The 20,760-nt window shown below is 40.7% G+C and overlaps 1 pseudogene; it reads right to left on the minus strand.

Moving 5' to 3' along the window:
- Positions 1–327: 327 nt before the first annotated feature.
- Positions 328–2,109, minus strand: LOC143648905 (F-box only protein 46-like; annotated as a pseudogene).
- Positions 2,110–20,760: the final 18,651 nt, after the last annotated feature.

Here is a 20,760-nt window from a genome sequence, read left to right on the forward strand (position 1 = left end):
GCATCCTGTTGGTAGATTACAGCCCCAGAGACAAAGACTTGGATGGAGGGAGCAGAAAGGACCAGAATGGAGGAAACTTAAGTGCAACCAAAATTAGCTGCCATCTGTTCCTTGCGGGTGGGTCCCTGGGGTGTAGATAGCAGCAGGGAAGGTGTTGTGACTCAATGGAGAAGAAATTGAGCTTCTGATTTCTTTAAAAAAAAGGACCAAAAAGCAAAACAAGCACCCTACTGGAGGGTCCCTGGTCCCGGCTCTGAAGAGTAGAAAAACAGTAGGGGTCAGTCAATCAGAGTGCCTGATGTCTTGGGTCATCCCCTGAACCCCGTCTCAGCTGGTAGGGGAATCAGAGCTCCCTGGACGGGGCATATGAGCTGGTGAGCTTGGCCCCCGGGGTGAAGGGGTGAGCACCACGGGCCGCCGCCCCTTCGCCAGCTTCATCTCCCTCTCTCTTCCCGGCCTATCGCAGTGCAGCGCCCAGTTGTTATCGCACAGGCCCAGGAGGCAGCCAGGTGTCTCGCGGTCATCTCGGTGGCAGCACATCCAGTAAGAGCGTCGTTAAGGCAAGTCATGGTGATAGGGCTTGGGATGCCAGTGGCAGAGCGACACGTCAGCCTTCTCGTACCTTTTGGGGTACTGCTTGCTGGGGTCCTCGCGGTAGAGTGGGTCTCAGCTCCAGCGTGAGTCGGTGGCCTGCACGCCGAACGTCTCCGTGGTGCCCTGGAAGTGGTGGCACATGCATCTGAGGGCCGCCAGGGCCCGCACGGCAGGGAGCTGAGGATTTTGACCAGCACGTGCTCGGGCAACCAGAGCTTATGCTACCGAGGCTCCAGCAGACACTGAATCTTGAAGCGGATCTCCAGGAAGTCATTCAGTACGTACTGATAAGGGCAGCACTGGAAGTGGCCCGCCACACCCTCCGGGCCCTGGCGTGGCGGCCGGAGTAGCGACTGGGAGTGGCTCAGGTAGCTTGAGGATCCTTCGCGTTCTTGGTGCCGCTCTAGCCTAAGGAAGATGCACCCGTCCCCCAGCCCAGCACGCCTGCCACCGCCCGGTCCACTTGAAAGCCAGAGGCTCCGTAGTCCCTGGAGTGCGAGGGGTGCGGATGAGTGGGTACCGATGAGGGTCCTAGGGGAGTGACCTCAGGTCTGGGGGGGGGGGGCTGGGGTCTCACCCTCTCCAGCAAGAACTCCACGTTGCTGGGGAGGGCGTCCGGCGTGGAGCTGTGAGCTGGTGCAGTTCGCAGTTGATGTTGTCCTTGCCTTGGGCCCCGGGGCCTGGGCTGTCAGAAGAGGCCCAGCCGGGCCGGCCCCCGCCCCAACCCAGCAGGCTGCCACCCGGCACCTGGCGCCCGGCGCCCGGAGCTCCTCGCCGAAGGAGGTGCGGAAGGCGGTGCTTACCTCTCCGGGCCCGGCCCAGGCCACTTCTCCTTGCGAAAGCCCTTGGCCAGAACTTTGTCCTGCCTGGCCTCGAAGTGCGCCACCGCCTCAGCCACTGCAATCCCCGCTGCCCACCGGCGGTTCAGGTCGCAGCCCCTTGGCCGGGCAACGCGGGGACCATAGGTGCAGGGGCGCAGGGGTGTGGTAGTTCTGTAGGACCAGGGCGCCCGCTGCTCTCCCAGGGCCACGATCTCGGCCACAGAAGGCAGGTCCACATCCTCGGTGGCTGAGACTGGGGCTCGCTGGGTCCAGCAGAGCCTTGGTGGTCTCAAGGCAGTGCCTCTGCCAAGTGGCCTTGCAGCTCTCGCTGTCCCAGTGCCCCTTGACCTTCAAGGAGCTGTCCTGGCTGCCCCACTATGCCTATGGATCACAAAGAAGGCCACCTTCTCCTTTGTGTTCCCGTGTCCACATATCCAGCAGGACTCGGCCCTGGTCCCCAGCAGCGGCTGTGGAGAGGAGCTGGCCAGCTGGGAGGCGGGGCCACAGGGCCAAACTGGGTGTGGGGGGTGAGTTCTCCCAGTGGGCAGGCCCACGGCTCAGCTAGTCCGGCGCCCAACTCAGGGCGGGCTGACAGCTCGAGAGCTGTGGAAAGTGGATGTGGCAGGCCCTGAGAGTGGGTGCCAAAGGGTCGGGAGCACCATAGAGGGGAGGGCAGGAGGCCAGTGCGGTCCATTCTGGGGGCTGGTGGCAGACGAGCGTTCACCGCATCTCACCACCTGGAGAGTTGGGGAAGAGGGTCCCCACAGGCCCCCGCGAGCCCCTCCCACCCCGCCGGCGGCGGGAGCGGGTGTTGCGGCACTTTGATTCACTTTTAAGTCTGTCCAAGTAAATTTGCAGGTCAATTATTATTTCTCAAAAGAGGCAGGAAGTTTTGATAACAGAGTTAGTGGCCAGATTAATCCGTCACGGCTCCCCTTTGTCAGTTTATCGCTGAGCCTGGCTTCCTCCTCAAACTTTGGGTAAACATCCTTTTCTTAGGCGGTTTGTTTTTTGAAGTCAGCACTTTCCTAAATGCTTTCCTGTTTCTGAGAAAAATCTCCCTGTGATCAACATGAAACCAGGTAGGAGAAATTGGAAAGGCTAGCTCATGGCAAGGGAATTGGAAATCCTAGAATTTGTCGGGAATGTGAGAAGTCGAAGAATTAGAAGAGGGTGGAATGCCCTCCCGGCCCTGGCCCTTTTAGTCTCCTCGCCATTGCCTCCCCAGGAGACACTGAGGGGCAAAAAGCTTTCTTTAAAAGTTCTTCTTACTGCCCTGTGGGAAAATGACATTTTAAGCCCCTCTTCTCAAATGGAAAAAGGATTAAGATTAGAAATAAATGTTTTTCATTTAAGAATGTCAGGCGGCTTCTAATTAATATAGTGCTTCTCTCCAAGCTGGAAGAATATATGCTTCCGTGACATTTCTGTGACCTCCTTTATTTTGTGGTAACTTCTCCTGAGCCACTGACAATTTTATTAGGAAAAAGTCTTTTTCTACTGATCATAAATTTGATAGCTTATTTTTTCTGATTTAAAAGGTAGTCTTTTGCATCCAGGGATGAAAATTTCCCTGGAGATGTAGGAGATGACTCCCAGGTATGAATCCGGCCCTGGCACCGTGAGATCAACAATTCCATGCTGACTAAAAGGCGGAATAGTAGTGTAACTAATAAAGCATTAGTGGCTGAGAGTTCAAATAGAGTCAAGAGGCTACTCTGGAGTCACTCTTATGCATCCCTTAGTTAGACCTTGCTACCTATCATAACTTACCAAACCACAAGAAAACCACCCCTGCCAATCCTAAAGAACACCTAGGGCATTATATAAGATTCTACAAATTCCATACACTAGGGTAACTTTCCAGAAACCTACAACCTCCCGATCAGTCGCCAGACCAGATAGATCCTGAAATGCAGAGGGGCCAGCCTATCCACAGCATCAATTAGTTCTATCCCCCATCTCATGTATTGACTACCCCTTCCAACATGAAATAGTTAGAATGAGCATAGCCCAAATACCCCTAAGGAGTGGGAAAAAGATCAAAAGTCATGGTGGAGTTATACAGAGAAGATGGGATTTAAAAAATTAATATGATTGCTGAATTATTAAATTGATATCTCTTTTAGTCTTCAGTATCTTAGAGCAGCTGGAAGTAAAAACCTAAAATTTTGGAATGGTTACTCATGTCAAACTCTGAAATATGTTCTACAACTAATTTTGATGCTTTTGCTTTGAAATGTACTGCTTTTTTGTATATATGTTATTTTTCCACAGAAGAGAAAAAAACGGTTGATTATGATGATAAAAAGGTAGTTTTGCCTGAGGCTGCACAACTCTTCCACTGCAACAAGGTTGGAGACAAAAAAAAAAAAAAAAAAAAAAAGGTAGTTTTTTTTTGAACATTTTTGCTACACTATTCAAATTGTTACATGCTATAGATCAGTGTTCAGTGGGAAAACTGATAATGCATTATATTATTCAAACTGTATTAGCTGATGTACAAAATTAAGCACTAAACCTATGAAACTTTTCTTAAAGTTTTCAAAATCTTTAAAATCTCAAGCTGTCGTGGGGTTAACATGAACACTTCCCTTGTTCACCTTTTTATAGCAATAGACATAAGATTGATTCTGGTGCTTTTCCTGAATAATTAACACAGTAGAAAACCTTTGCTTTGTTTAAGTTGGTTTTGAAAGACGCCCAATCATCTGCCCCTCCATCACATTCAATGCACAGTAGTTGAACTGATTATACTTGCAGGGATGGGCAATGCCATTCAGGAATACACAAAAGCCTGGCTTGAGGTAGGCAACATAAATCTGTGTCGCAAAAACCTTCTACGAATATTATCTGGAAACCCTTAGCCCTTTTGCCTTTCTTCCTTTCTTCAATGTTTTCTGAGCAACTATATCCTTTTTAGTAAATCTGGAAATATCTTCTGGAGACAAGATTGTCTGGTTGTAATGCAATGGCAAAGAATTTCTAGACAACTTAGATAGATTTATCTGGACACATAAATTAATTCATTCTATGAAATATGCTGAGTTTCTCCTCTGGTCCAGACACTGGGCTGCCTGATAAAAACCTAGATAGAAGATAAAGCATGATTCATGGATAGCAAGACTCAATATTATAAAGAAGACAGTTTTTCCCAAATTGATTTATAGAGTGAATGCTATTCCAAACAAATCCCAGTAAGATTTTATGGAATGTGGCAGCCGGATTCTAACATTTATATGGAAGAGCAAAGGGCTCAGAAAAGCCAACATCCTTTGAAAGAAGAACACATTTGGAGAATTTGACTCTAGAAAGCAATAGTAACGAAGACAATGTGGTTTAATACAGGGACAGACAAATAACTCAACAGAATCAGATATGAACCCATGCATGTATGAGACTTTTATTCATAATGAAGGTGGAAGTATTGATCAATAGGAAAAGAATGGAAAATTCAATAAATGATGCTGAGATAATTGGTTATATAGATTTATAAAATCTTTTCCTTGAAATTGGATCCTTTCCTTATACTGTACACATAAAATAATTCTTAATTTTAAGAAATTTAAATTTTAAACATGAAAGGGAAAAGTTTAAAATGTTAGAAGAAAATATGAAGATGAGAAAGGGTTTTTAAGCAAGACACAAGAGACATGAACAACAAAGATTATAGATTTTATTACACTGACATTAAGAACAGCTGTTAAAATATTCCACAGAACAAGCTGCAAATTTGAAGACATTATTTGCACCACATCTCTTTGATAAAAAAGTAATATGCAAAAAATATAAGGAACACCAAAAATATAATCTAATAAAACTTGAGCAAGAGTATGAAAGGACAGAAGGAAAGATAAATGATAAAGACTGAGATGGTATAATCTAGGAATGCCTAGAGTGTACAATGATAGTGACTAAATGCACAAATTAAAAAATGTTTTTGCATGAGGAAGAACAAAGGAATGTCAATATTGGAGGGTGTTGAAAATAGATGGTAATTCATATTTTAAAACTTTAACTTTTGTGTGAGACTAAAGCAAAAAATGCTTATTTGGTACAGAATTTATATTTTGACTAGTGTATTTCCTAAAAAACTTATGTGGACAGTTTAATTGAACACCATAAGTACATGAAACCTTGAGTAGGGCGTGAGATTTTGTAGGTTTGTCCAGAGCGATGCCCCAATAAATCCCAGAGTAATTTGAACAGTGAATTAAAAAGTATTTGCAAAGTCCCCTTGGGAGAAGGGCAAGAAAGGGGGAAAATTCAACTTCCCCATGTGGAGAATTCCTGATATTCTCACAAGCAGTGGGGACAACCAAAGCAATAGGCCAAGCCCTCAATCTTGGAGTTTGTTCATAAGAAACTTATCCCAGCAAAGGATAAGCTAAGCCTACTTAAAATTAGGCCTAAGAGTCACCCCCTCAGAACCTCTTTGGTTGCTCAGATGTGACCTCTTTCTCTCAGCCAACATGACAAGCAAACTCACTGCCCTCCCCTTCTCTACATGGGACATGACTTCCAAGGGTGTAAACCTTCCCGGCAATGTGAGACAGAAATCCTAGAATGAACTGGGACTCAGTATTGAAGGATTGTGAAATCATGGGAAGGATTGTGAAAACCTTCTTGACCAAAAAGTGGGAGAGAGAAATGAGACAAAATAGAGTGTCAATGGCTGAGAGGTTCTAAACAGAGTCAAGAAGTTATCCTGGAAGTTATTCTTATGCATTATATAGATAGCATCTTTTTAGTTAAGGTATATAGGTATATTCCCTAGAGGGAAGTGCCTGAAAATGTAAAGCTGTGTTCCGGTAGTCATGTTTCTTGAAGATATGGTATAATGATATGGCTTTTGCAATGTGACTGTGTGATTGTGAAAACCTTGTGTCTGATGCTTCTTTTATCTACCTTATGGACAGATAAGTAAAACATATGGATTAAAAATAAATAAATATTAGGGGGAACAAATGTTAAAATAAACTTAATAGATTGAAATGCTAGTGATCAATGAAAGGGAGTGGTACAGGATATAGAAAAAATAGGGGAAACAAAGGCTAAAATATATTGGGTAGATGGAAATACAAACAGTCAATGAGAGGGAGGGGTAAGGGGTATGATATGCATGCATTTTTTTCCTTTTATTTCTTTTTCTGAATTGATGCAAATGTTCCAGGAAATGACTATGGTGATGAATATACAACTATGTGATGATATTTGAGTTATTGATTATATACCAAGAATGGAAGGATCATATGGTAAGAATATTTGTTATGTTTTTTTTTAAAAAAAAGTATATGATTGTGCTAGTTTGAGACTATTATGTACTCCGGAAAAGCCATGTTTTAATCTTGATCTGTCTTGTGGGGGCAGCCTTTATATATGTATATATAGCAATCCTATTTACTTTTAGTCTTGATCCAATAGGGCAGGCATAAACCTTTGATGAGATCATCTCCATGGAGGTGTGGCACGCCCAGTTGTGACACATGGAGATGTGACTTTACTCATTCAGGGTGGGTCTTTATTAGCTTACTGGAGTTCTTTAAAAGGGAAAACATTTTGAAGAAACCTCAGAGCCAATGGAGAACAGTTGGTTCAGAGCTGACAGAGACACAGATGTTTGGAGATGCTTAGAGTGCTAGACATGGGCAGAGCCCAGCAGACATCACTATGTGCCTTCCTATGAGATGCTAAGCAAGCCAGAACCCAGAGTTGTGTCCTGGAGGAGCTAAATGAAGGTCCAAAGATGGTTATAGAGGAAACTACTGGCATCAGAAGCTGGAAGCAATGAACCAGAAACAAGGACCAGCAGATGCCAGCCATAATTGCAGTTGATAGAGGTTTTCTGGATGGCATCAGCTTTTATTGAGTGAAGGTAACCTCTTGTTTGTGCCTTAATTTGGACATTTTCAAGGCCTTAGAACTGCAAACTTGCAACTTAATAAATTCCCTTTATAAAAGCTGTTCCATTTCTGGTATATTACATTCTGGCATCTTAACAAACCAATACAGTAATCTTTTCCTGTAAGAATCCTTGCTGGGAAATGCCAAGAAGGGACATGATTTGGGGTGCTACCTGAAACTGTGCTCCTCAAATTGTGATTCCCAAACAAAAACCTGTGTTGCCTTGCAGGGAAAAAAAAGAATATGAAAGGAAACATGATGATCTGTTAACATATGAAAAGATGGACATGTGGTAGGTAGAGTCAGTTGTCAATTTGGCCAGGTGAAGGTGCTTAGTTCTATTGCTGTGGACATGAGCCAATGGTACATGAACCTCATCTGTTGCTCATTACATCTGCAGTCAGCAAGGAGGCGTGCCTGCTGCAACGAATGATATTTGATTTAATTGGCTGGTGCTTAAATGAGAGAGCTCAATGTAGCACAGCCCAAGTAGCTCAGCATACCTCATCTCAGCACTCGCAGCTCAGCCCAGGCCTTTGGAGATGCAGAAAGAAATCACCCTGGGGAAAGTTGTTGGAACCCAGAGGCCCAGGGAGAAGGCCAGCAGAGATCACCCTGAGCCTTCCCACGTAAGAAAGAACCTCAGATGAAAGTTAGCTGCCTTTCCTCTGAAGAACTAACGAAATAAATCCCCTTTTATTAAAAGCCAATCTGTCTCTGGTTGTGTTGCATTCTGGAAACTAGCAAACTAGAACAGATGGTTATTCTCATTAGTAATCCAGTAAATTGAAATAAAAACTGCAATGAGATACCATTTAAAAAAATAAAATAAAAAATAACGCAAAATACGTTAAACCTCTACATTTAAAACTACAAAACATTTTGATAAGAATTGTTACCAAATCTCAGTATAGTGACATATAAATGTTCCTGTATTTGTATGTGACTGGATTGAAAGGTTCAGTATTGTTGAGATGGCAGTTCTTTTCAAATTGATCTATAGATTCAATGCAGGCTTTTGTAGAATTTGACAAGCTGACTCTAAAATTTATTTATAAATACAAACGACCTAGAATAGCCAAAACAATCTTGGAAAGAAAGAACAAAGCTGGAAGACTTATGCTATGTGATTTCAAGATTTAGTATATGGCTGTAGAAATCAAAACAGTATGATATGCATTGGCAGAGGGATGGCCATGTAGGTCAGAATAATAAATCCAGAATAAGAACTACACACATATGGCCAATTAATTTTTAACGAAGCCACCAAGACTATCCAATGGAGAATGAAAAGTCTTTTAAAAAAATAGTGCTGGAACAATTGGAAATGCATATGGAAAAAAAATGAACATTGCCCATACCTCATACCATATGCAAAAGTTATTTCAGGGTAGATCAGACACTGACATGCAAAATTTAAAACTATAAAACTTTTAAAAGAAAACATAGAAGAAAAGTTTTGCACCCTTGAGATGGACAGCATTTCAAATCCAGACAAAAAAGCCCTAAACATAAAGAAAAGATTTTGATAAATTGGATTTCATCAAAATTAAATATGTCTGGCATCAAAAGATGCCGTTTAAGGGAATGAAAATAAGCATTGCTGATGAGAGTTTAAGTTGATTCATCCATTTTGTTAAGCAATTTTGCATTACCTGGTAAAGCTGAAAAGGTTTATACATTGTAATCATTCTCTTCTCTCTCTCACTCTCAGCTTTCACACAGGTGTATAAGGAGACATTTGCAAGAATTCTCGTAGTAGTATATTGGTTTGTTTTTTACTTTTTTGTTGTATAATATAACATACATACAAAGTAAAGAAAGAAAAAAGTAATCATTTTTGAAGCACTCTTCAACAGGTAGTTACAGAACAGATTCCAGAGTTCATCATGGACTACCACACATTCGTCTCGGATTTTTCCTACTAGCTGCTCCAGAATATAGGAGGAGAGAAGGAATAAATATTTTTTATCGTCACAAGTGACTTTTTTTTCTTTTTTGTGAAAAATAAGATATATACAAAAAAGCAATAAATTTCAAAGCACAGCACAATTAGTTGTAGAACAGATTTCTGAGTTTGGTACGGGTTACAATTCCACAATTTTAGGTTTTTACTCCTAGAAGCTCTAAGATACTGAACAATAAAAGAAATACCAATTTAATGATTCAGAATCATATTCATTTGTTACATCCTACCTTCTCTGTACAACTCCACTATCACCTTTGATCTTTCTGTCCCCCTCTTCAGTGGTATTTGGGCTATGTTCATTCTAACTTTTTCATGTTGGAAGGAGCTGTCACTAATATGGGGTAGGGAGATGGAACTAGCTGATGTTCTGGAGAAGCTGGGCCTTCAGGTTTTAGGATATATCTGGTCCAGGGACCTATCTGGAGGTTGTAGGTTTCTGGAAAGTAACCCTAGAACATGGAATCTTTGTAGAATCTTATATATTGCCCTAGGTGTTCTTTAGAATTGGCTGGAATGGCTTTGGTTGGAATTTGGCAAGTTATGATAGGTAGCAAAGTCTAACCGAAGCGTGTGTAAGAGTGGCCTCCAGAGTAGCCTCTCAACTCTATTTGAGCTCTCCCAGCCACTGCAGCATATTGTTTTATAACAGCAAAACTTGGAAGCAATCAATGATCATCAAAAAGAATGGATAAATAAGGTCTTGAATAGTCAAACAATAGAGTACTATAAAACAGTGATATTTAATGACATAAAACCACCAGAATCAGCCTGATGAATCTCATAACTGTATTAAGTAATAAATAGGTAGGTAGATTGAAAAAATACATAGATGAAGAAATAAATAAATAAAATAAGAAAGTTCCAGAAGAAAACATGCAAGACTTTTGATTAAAGGTAGTGGAATGAACACACGTATTTAACTTTGTTCTTTCTCCAAATTTCACGTAAACAAAAGTAAAACATTTTTAGAAGGCATACTCGTTTATACAAAGACAAAGAGACTAGGAGAATAGACATGAACAATAAAATCTGGAAAGCATAGAGAAGTGATAGTTTCAGCAGATTAAAAAATTTAACTCAAGCTGTCAATGGGGAAGCAAGGAAGCATTTCAACATACGCTCCAAAAACACCCAAAGGGTTCAGGAATTGGTGACACCACAAATAGGAAAAAGTGGAAAAGTGATAGAGAGAAGTTAAAGTTAAAAGCCTCGGAAGAGGTGGGAGGGAACAATGTAGGTTTTGGGCTCTGAGAGTATTACCTCATCACTCCTACTGGAGAAAGGAAGCAAGGATCTGTGTGAATGTAAAATACGTTTACATGAAGGGGCAGGATATTGATAACGTTTATTACCAACAGTCTCAATTTTCACGATAGATCAGGATGTAAAAGTATTCTGAAGATTAGAAGGAGACTAGTGGGAAAAGATAGACACTTGTAACTTTGTTAAAGCAGTAGAAGTATGGACTAAAAATGATGAAAGAATTAACAGAGGGTTGCTAAGGGCCACTTGGAGGTTAGAAATCATGACTATATAGTGCTCATAAGTTTGGCGTTTCTTTTCCAATCTGTGCTCAACTTCTTGGATGTAGGAAAAGTAGTGATTATAGTAGTGATTTAGCATTAAGATTTTGATGGACAGATAAGGTACTTGACTCTAGGATGCTTTGAAAGTAGCTCAGGTAATTAACCATGGGGCACAGCCATAGAGGCTGCCACAGGGTAGACAGACTGGTAGAATATAGAAGATCAACATCCTGGAAATCTGAAGAGGAAGAATAACTACAGTGGGAGACAAAATGATTTGCAATTATGAGTTATGTAAGACTGAAGAGGTGAACTTCTAGGTGATGATAAAGCCCCTGGGTTTTTTTTTTGAAGGAAGTCCTGCTGAGAAGAATTCCATGAGACCTCAGAACTATTAGTGTAATAGTTTACACTATTTCCCCCTACTCTCAGGAGGTAAATCTGAACCAGTATGTGCAAAGTTGCAAGTGACTGCAATATGAGGCAGTATGAGCAAAATTGCAAGGGGCACGGTTGTAAGAGAAAGTTATGATGTAGAAGACATAGTTTATCAAACAGAAGAGGCCCTACTGCATCTGGTTTGTCCTCTTTGAGTGTCGGAGTCTTGGCTTATTTTTAGCAAGGCTGATCTGATGCAAGTTCTTGAGTTTACCAACATTTGAAGGATTTTTGTAATTTAACAAAAATATGAGCTGAGAATTACAGGCCCCACACCCTGAAAAACCTGGATCAGTGGTTCTCAAAGTGTGGTTCCCAGGCCTGTAGCATCACCTTGGATCTTTGCAGAAATGAAAGTTTTGGGGCCCCATTCTAACCTATTGAATCAGAAATTCCAGGGATGGAACCCAGAAATAAATGTTTTAACAAGCTCTCCAGTTGATTTCTTTAAAAACATTTTTATTGACAAATCTTCATACACATTCATTCCATACATGGTGTACAATCAATGGTTCACAATATCAACACATAGTTGTGTATTCATCACTATGATCATTTATTTTTAGAACATTTGCATCACTCCAGAAAAAGAAATAAAGAGAAAAACTTTTAGCCCTCCCTCTTTTTAACCACTAGTATTTACCCTAACTGATTTATGTTACCCCATCCTATTATTTATTTTTATCTGTATTTTTACTCATCTGCCCATACCTTAGATAAAAGAAGCATCAGACACAAGGTTTTCACAATCACAGTCACATTGTAAAAGTTATATCTTTATACAATCATCCTCAAGAATCAAAGCTACTGGAACACAGCTCAATAGTTTCAGGTACTTCCCTCCAGCCACTTCAATACACTATAAACTAGAAACGGATTTCTATATAATGCAAAATAATAGTATTCAGGATAACCTCTTGACTCTGAAATCTCTCAGCCACTAAAGCTTTTTTTTTTTTTGCATGATCCAGGAAATGAACCCAGGTCTCCCACTGAAAGGTTAATATTGTCTCATTTCTCTCTTCCCCTTTTTGGTCAAGAAGGCTTTCTTAATCCCCCATGATGCTGGGCATCAGCTCATCCCGGGGTTTCTGTCCCACGTTGCCAGGGAGATTTACACCCCTGAGAGTCATGTCCCACGTAGGGGGAAGGGCAGTGAGTTCAGCTGCTGAGTTGGCTTAAAGAGAGGGGCCACATCTGAGGAACAAAAGGGTTCTCTGGGGGTGGCTTTTAGGCCTAATTTTAAGTAGGTTAGCCTATTCTTTGCAAGAATAAGTTTCATAGGGGTGGACCCCAAGATTGAGGGTTCGGCCTATTGATTTGGTTGGCCCCACTACTTGCAGGAATATCAGAAATTCTGCAAGTGGGGAAATGAATATTTCCACCTTTCTCCCCAGTCCCCCAAGGGGACTTTGCAAATACTTCTTTATTCATGCTCCAGTTGATTTTGATGCACACTGAAGTCTGAGAATGACTTTCCCAGGTGTAAATTTTTTTAAATGGTTAGCTTAAGCATGCATACCCGTATGCAATTATGTACAAACAAAATGTGTGTGCAAACACTATAAACACTGTGCTGGTTTGAATCTGTTATGTTCCCTAGAAAATGCCATATTCTTTTTTTTATTAATTAAAAAAATTAACAACAAACAAAAACATTAACATATCATTCCATTCTAAATATATAATCAGTGATTCTTAATATCATTACATAGTTGCATATTCATCATTTCTTAGAACATTTGCATCAATTCAGAAAAAGAAATAAAAAGACAACAGAAAAGGAAATAAAACGATAACAGAAAAACAAAGATTATACATACCATGCCCCTTACCCCTCGCTTTCATTGATCACTAGCATTTCAAACTAAATTTATTTTAACATTTGTTCCCCTATTATTTATTTTTATTCTATATGTTCTACTCATCTGTTGATATGGTAGACAAAAGGAGCATCAGACACAAGGTTTTCACAATCACAGAGTCACATTGTGAAAGCTATAACATTGTTCAATCATCATCAAGAAACATGGCTACTGGAACACAGCTCTCCATTTTTAGGCAGTTCCCTCCAACCTCTCTACTACATCTTGAACAACAAGGTGATATCTACATGATGCATAAGAATAACCTCCAGGATAACCTCTCGACTCTGTTTGGAATCTTTCAGCCATTGACACTTTGTCTCATTTCCCTGTTCCCCCTTTTGGTCAAGAAGGTTCTCTCAATTCCTTGATGTTAAGTCTCAGCTCATTCTAGAGTTTTTCTCAATCCCTTGATGCCGAGTCTCAGCTCATTCTAAGATCTCTGTCCCACATTGCCAGGAAGGTCCACACCCCTGGGAGTCATGTCCCACGCAGAGAAGGGGAGGGTGGTGAGACTGCTCATCATGTTGTCTGGAGAGAGAGGCCACATCTGAGCAACAAAAGAGGCTCTCTTGGGGGTGACTCTTAGGCCTAGATTTTAAGTAAACTTGACCTATCCTTTGTGGGGTTAAGTTTCATATGAACAAACCCCAAGACTGGGGGCTCAGCCTATAGCTTTGGTTGTCCACACTGCTTGTGAGAATATCAAGAATTCAACTTGGGGAAGTTGAATTTCTCCCCATTCTCACCATTCCTTGAAGGGGGCTTTGAAAATACTTTTCCACTCACTGATCGAATTACTGTGGGATTCATCGGGGCATCACTCTGGACAAACCAACAAAATCTCATGTCCTACCTGAGATTCCAAGTACTTATGGTGTTCAATCAAACTATTTACATAAGTTTTATTAGGAAATGAAATGCCACATTCTTTTAATCCATTCTTGTGGGGACAGACCTGTTGAGCGTGGGAACTTTTGATTGGGTTGTTTCCATGGTGATGTGACCCCACCCATTCAAGGTAGGTCTTAATCTGCTTGCTGGAGTCCTTTAAGGGAGAGACATTTCTGGAGAGAACTCAGAGTGGAGAGAAGCTGAGAGAGAAAGAAAACATCCACAGAGACATTTTTGAAGAGAAAGGCCAATAGATATTGCCATGTGCCTTCCCATGTGACAGAGGAATAGCAGATGCCATCGGCCTTTGTTCAGAGTTATAGTATCTCTCTCTGGATGTCTTAATTTGGACATTTTCATGTCCTTAGAACTGTAAATTTGTAACCTAATAAATCCCTTTTGTAAAGGTGAATCTATTTCTAGTATATTGCATTCTGGCAGCATTAGCAAACACAAATACTAATTTTAATCTCCACCTCCTATTGCTTAAAGGTTGGAGAAACCCATTGCCAGAATCAGTGGTAGAAATGTCACTAACTTGATTTTTCTTGCTTTGTTGGAATGTGTCTGTTGATTCTCTTCTGTCTGGTGCTGTTTCCTTCTTTAGTGGTCTTATTGGAACACAGTACTGCAATTCAGCTATCTTTATTGAAACATAGTTCACATGTCATATAATTTACCCATTTGATAGTTGTCTTTAAAAAAATCTTTCCAAGCCACTTTATTTTTCTTGTGCTAATTGCCTCATTTGCAAAGTGGGACTAAGGATACTTTATATGCTTGAAGACAATAAAGTGTCCTATATGCTTACTTAAAGTGTTTACCATCTTTAAATCTATACATTATGATCTGAGGTATATTTTTATTTATTTATTCTTATTGGAGAAGTTGTAGGTTTACAGAAGGATTATGCAGAAAATAGAGTTCTCATATGCCTACCCCTATTTTTAGCATTTTGTATTAGTGTGATTTATATCTCCTGAAGGTGATACAACCAGTGGTGACTGTGGATGCTTCTGTGGGCAGGGAACTGCTAGATCAGTGAACTGATAAGAGGGTAATCACAGCTTCCATTCTTTTGTACCTTTTGAAACATATCCCATGCATGTAATGCCTATTTAGAACTTTAATAAGATGAAAATAAAGAAACATTTGAGTCTCTCAATAAATCTTTCTTTTTTTCCTCCCATTTTAAGCATTATACTTATGTTTGCAACCTCTCACCACTGCCCTTTTCCCACCCCACCTCTCTCACTCAATCTTTATCCCCCTTACTGTCTTACTTTTTTGTTATTTTTCCGTGGCACTCATCACCTTCTGATATACTGTATATTTTTATTGCCTGTCTTCTCCTCTAGAATGTAAGCTCCACAAGGGCAGGAATCTTTGCCTGTTGTGTTCACAGATGAATCCCAAGCACCTAGCATCATGCCTGGCACATAGGAGGCATTCAATGAGTATCTGTTCAATGAATGAATGACCAAATGAATGACTGTTGACTATGTACCTTTCTGGTGTGCCTAAGGAAATAAGCCGTCTGCACCGGGCTTCATTGCCCCTGCTATTCACCCCTGAGAAGTGGAGCGCACACCTCCATTTATGACAATGAACTATTGTTCATTTGTAGTGACCAAACCCCAAGTGCCAGGTGTCCTGCTGGGCACCTGATTTATCTCCTTAATCCTTCCAACACCTTGTGATTTTAGGTATTCAAAATGTGCTTGTTTTAAAAATGTCAAATAACCAGCTTGGGGTTATTAACAATCAAGCAGCAGCTTCAGGTTTTTTTGTTTTTTTATCATAATCTCTTTTTCTTAAACTTTTTTTATTATGAAATATAACATATATACAAAAAAGCAATAAATTTCAAAATATATTGTAACAAGTAGTTATAGAACAGGTTTTAGAGTTTGGTATGTGTTACAATTCCACAATTTTAGGTTTTTCCTTCTAGGTGCTCTAAGACACTGTAGACTAAAAGAAATATCAATATAATACTTTAGCAGTCATACTCATTTGTTAAATCCTACCTTCTCTGTTATAACTCCTTCTTCTCCTTTGATCTTTCTCCTGCTGTTTAGGGGTATTTGAGCTATGCACATTCTAACATTTTCATGTTGGAAAGGGCTGTTGATAATATGTGATGGGGGATGGAACTAGTTGATGTTCTTGGAGAGGCTGGATAGCCTCAGGTTCTTTACATGGGGATTTCTATGATTAAATGAGGGCAGAGGGTAGCAGTACCTCTACCCCTCCATTTTTATGTCTCTTGTCTCTAACTTCCTGCCTATCTACCTATCTGAAAACAAAATCTGCTTTCCCCTATTTACAGAAATATAATGGGGTGGGACGATAACTGAGATTGTGATCATCTCAGATAAATTTCATAATGGAATCAGATCTGTGCAGAAGTTTCATGGAGCTCCCGCTGGGAAGGTGACAATGTGCTAGAATCTGGATTCTAAGATGAACCTCAAGGAGACGTGCAGATAGCCATATGACTTCTCAAACTCCGCCTCCAGCTGGATTCAAGTGAAATTGCTGAATTTCTTGGGCAAAGGTAGGCTGATTAGTGTTAGTTTTCAGTTTCGGTGAGCTAGAACATGTCTAAGGCCCAGGAAGCCCCCACATTCTTGATGGGCAGCAGCCTTGATTTCCTTTTATTGGAGGTTGAAGTCAGACACAATCCAGGAGAGCAGAAAGTACCCAAATGTCTCTTCCAAGGAAGATGTTAAACAATTTCTTTAGAAGTAGATTCACCTTAATTATGGATGCTTGGGGCTACAATTACAGATAAGTTGCATTTCAGAAATCTGAAGTTCTTCCTGCTTCCTTCCCCAAAACCCTGCTGGCTGCTCTGCTGGCAACTCTCCCTGGACTGTGAGGCCAGCTGGAAGGGTGAGGCCAGCTGGAAAGATCAGGCATCCCCACCAAGCCCTGACTAGAGTGAGGGGTGGGTGGCTATGGTAGCTGTGGAGAAGCGTTTTATTCAGAGACCAATGCAAGGAAGACTCACAGCTCAGCTGCAGGGACTGTGGTGGGGACAGCAGACAGCCTCCAGTGGTCAGCTGTTCCAGACTTTGAGTTGGCTGCAGACAGTGGCCCTTCTATGTTCACACCCTTCCCAAGGCAACCTGTATCCAGTGACTGAGTGAAGTGGGCATATGAAGCCCTGGATTTCAGGGTCCACTATGAGACAGTGGCTAGCAATCCTCACTCAAGAGCTCTCCACCAGATTCCCCAAGTTTTTGTAAGGACTGGGTCACAGTTCAATGTGGTCGTTGGCCAAAACCTGCTTTCTCCCTCTTCCTTTCAGAAGTGTTGATCCCTAATAAACAGACTATTTTAGTTTGCTAAAGCTGCTGGAATGCAATATACCAGAAATGGGTCAGCTTTTATAAAGGCGATTAATTAAGTTACTAGTTTACAGTTCCAAGGCCATAAAATTGTCCAAACTAAGGTGTCTAGAGAAAAATACCTTGACTCCGAAGAAAGGTGTCTGAGATTCCTCTGTTGGCTGGAAGGCAAATCTAGATTTCTCCTCTTACCTTCTCAGGACTCTCTCTCCAGGTTCTGGCTTTTCAGCACTGTGTGTCCTTGCTTACCATCCCATGGGAAGTCTGCTGGGCTCTTGTTTCAGTCCAAATTACTTAGCTTGAATTATCAGTCCCTTGAGACCTGGCCTTGGTCTAAAATTCATCTCTTACAGCTCTGAGTCCATCCAGCTCTCTTTCCACCTCTCACCACTGCTTCTAAGAGGCTAAGTGGGATTTTTCCTGTGATCCAGGTACTAGTGCCCATGACTGAAAACAATAGGCACTGTTAGAATGAGGGTGCTAACTTAGGGAGCCCAACCTGCTGCCCCCATAAACAACCCCCGAAAGCCTGGGGAGGGGTCTAAAGAGTGCGGAAATTGTCAAAGGCAAACACCAAAGCCCATGGTGGAATGAGTCAAGTGGACATGCCCTATTGGCACCTCACCTGGACCCAGTTGCTCAGCAGCAGAGCACGCTTGGGATAGAGGACGCTGAGCCAGAGCTAAGTCTTCCATCTTGGAATTCTCAGAAAACCTCTCACCTGAGCCCACGGCAGAGGACAACTGGGCCAATCAGTGTTTGCCAGAGAGGCAGCTGCAACCACAGAGACCACAACAATGGACAATGAGGGTACATGACATTTGCCATTCTTTCCATCCCTCCTGCCCACCCCTCATGAAAATCCAGACTCCAACCTGCACAGGTATGTTTGATATTTTAAGTTAACTTAAAAACATTATTTTGAAATACTTTCAAACTTAATGAGTAGTTATAAAAATAATACAAACCTCATAGAACTCCAACATACCCCTTTGCTCTCAGATACCCACAACTATCAATTTTAATATTTTGTCAGAGTTGTCTTATCATTCATTCTATCCATTTATCCATCCATCTATCTATATCTATATCTATATCTATATCTATATCTATATCTATATCTACATCTATATCTTTATCTATCTGTCTGTCTATCTATCATCACCTATCTGTGAATACTTGTTTCTATCAAGTGTTCAGTTTTCTGAACACTTGAATGTAGGTTTTATATATCATGCCCTTGAACATTTAAGACTGCCATGTACATTTTTCCTAAGAATAAAGATAATCACCTATGTGATAAGCTTAAATGCACTTATCAAGTTCAAGAAATTTAACTTTAATATAAAACTCAGAGTCTGTACTAAAATTTTTCATATGTCCCAGTAATGTTCTTTTGAGGCTTTTTTCCTCTGTTGTCAAATCCTGTTCAGCACCACACATTGCATTTAATTGTCATTGTCCCTTTAGCTGCTCTTTTTTTCTTTCTTTTTTAATTGTGGGAACATATATACAACATAAACTGTCCCATCTTAACCACTTCCAAGCAGACCATTCAGTGAGATTAATTGTGGTATCCTCATTACTAAAGCTTTCCCATCTTCCCAAATTGAAATCCTACGCCCTTTATGTGTTAACTACCTATTCTCCCTGCCCCAGAAACCTGCGTTTAATTCGTCTCTCTATGAATTGCATATTTTAAAATATTTTCTTTGTAGTTACATGGGGATTAAATTTAGCATCTTACTTAAATCTATAACATCTTAAATCTATAACAACCTCATTTGCTTTGATAACAACCTAACTTTCATAGTGTACACGAGCTATATTCCAATATCCCTGTCCTCCACCTTTATGTAGTTCTTGTCACAAATTACATACTTGTTTCTATATTGAGTCCAAAACTTCTGATATATCATATTTTATGCATTTGCCTTTTAGATCCTGTAGAAAGTAAAAAGTGGAGTAACAAACAAAAACTAAAATAATCCTGGCATTTATATTTACCCACATTGTTATCCTCACAAGAGATGCTTATTTCTTTATGGTCTAATTGCTTATTATCCTTTCCTTTCAACTTGCAGAACTCTTTAGCACCTCTCCTAGGGCTGTTCTATTGGTGATGAACTCCCTCAGCTTTTTTTTTTATCAAGGAATGTCTTACTGTCTCCATTATTTTGAAAGAGAGTTTGCTGGATATAGAATTCTTGGTTGTCATTTTTTGCTTTCTGCACTTCAAATATGTCTTCCCACTGCACTTATGCTTTCACAGTTTCCAATGAAAAACTGGCATTTAATTTTATTGAAGCACCCTTGTGCATGACTTATTGCTTCTCTTTTACAGCTTTCCTAATTCACTCTTTATTTTTGGCATTTGATGGTTTGATTATAATATGCCGTAGTGTAAGTCTATTTGGGTTAATCCTGTTTGGAGTTTGTTGAGTGTCTTGGTTGTGTATATTCCTGTTTTTCATTAATGTGGGGAATTTTCAGCCATTATTTCTTTGAATATATTCTTTTTACTTTCACCTTTTCCTCCCCTTCTGGGACTCTTGAAATGCATATATTGGTGTGCTTGTTGGTATCCCACAAGTTCCTCAGTGGAACTTTTCTTCATTCTTATTTTCTCTCTGTCCACAGACTGGATGATTTCAATTGTCTTATCTTCAAGTTCACCCATGCTTTCTTCTACCAGCTCCAATCTGTTTTTGAAACCCTCTAGGGCCTGTTGCAGTGATTTTCAGTTCTGTTTGGTTTCTTTTCATGATTATCATCTCTCTATTGATACTTTCTCTATTTATTCATCATTCTCCTGATTAGTCCTTTTTCCATGTCTATCTTTAGTTCTTTAAGCATATTTAGGACTGTGCCAGTTTGCAAGTGTTGTGTACTCCAGAAAAGCCATGTCCTTTAATCCTGATTCAATATTGTAGGGTGAAAACCCTTGATTAGATTATTTCCATAGAGATGCAATGCTTCCAGTTGTAGAGAGTATCTCCACGAAGATGTGGCATGCTCAATTGTGGGTCTGGCCTTTTGGTTAGATAAAGGTGTGACTCCACCCATTTAAGGTAGGTCTTGATTCATTTACTGGAGTCCTTTAAAAGGGGAGATATTTTGGAAAAAATTTCAGAGCCCACACAGCTAGAGACCTTTGGAGATTCAGAACAAAGATGGCCCTGAGGAAGCCTTATGAAATGAGAAGCTGGGAGAGAAAGCTTGCAGACGTCACCATGTGCCTTCCCAGCTAACAAAGGTTCTAGAAGCCAAAGATTTCAGCAGATGCCAGCCATCCCAGCTGACCGAAGTGTTCTGGATGACATCAGCCTTTCTTAAATGATGGAAACTTCTTGTTGGTGCCTTAAATTGGACATTTTCACAGCCTTAGAACTG

This window comes from Tamandua tetradactyla, chromosome 10 (assembly GCF_023851605.1).
Source record: "Tamandua tetradactyla isolate mTamTet1 chromosome 10, mTamTet1.pri, whole genome shotgun sequence".
Taxonomy (NCBI): Eukaryota; Metazoa; Chordata; class Mammalia; order Pilosa; family Myrmecophagidae; genus Tamandua; species Tamandua tetradactyla.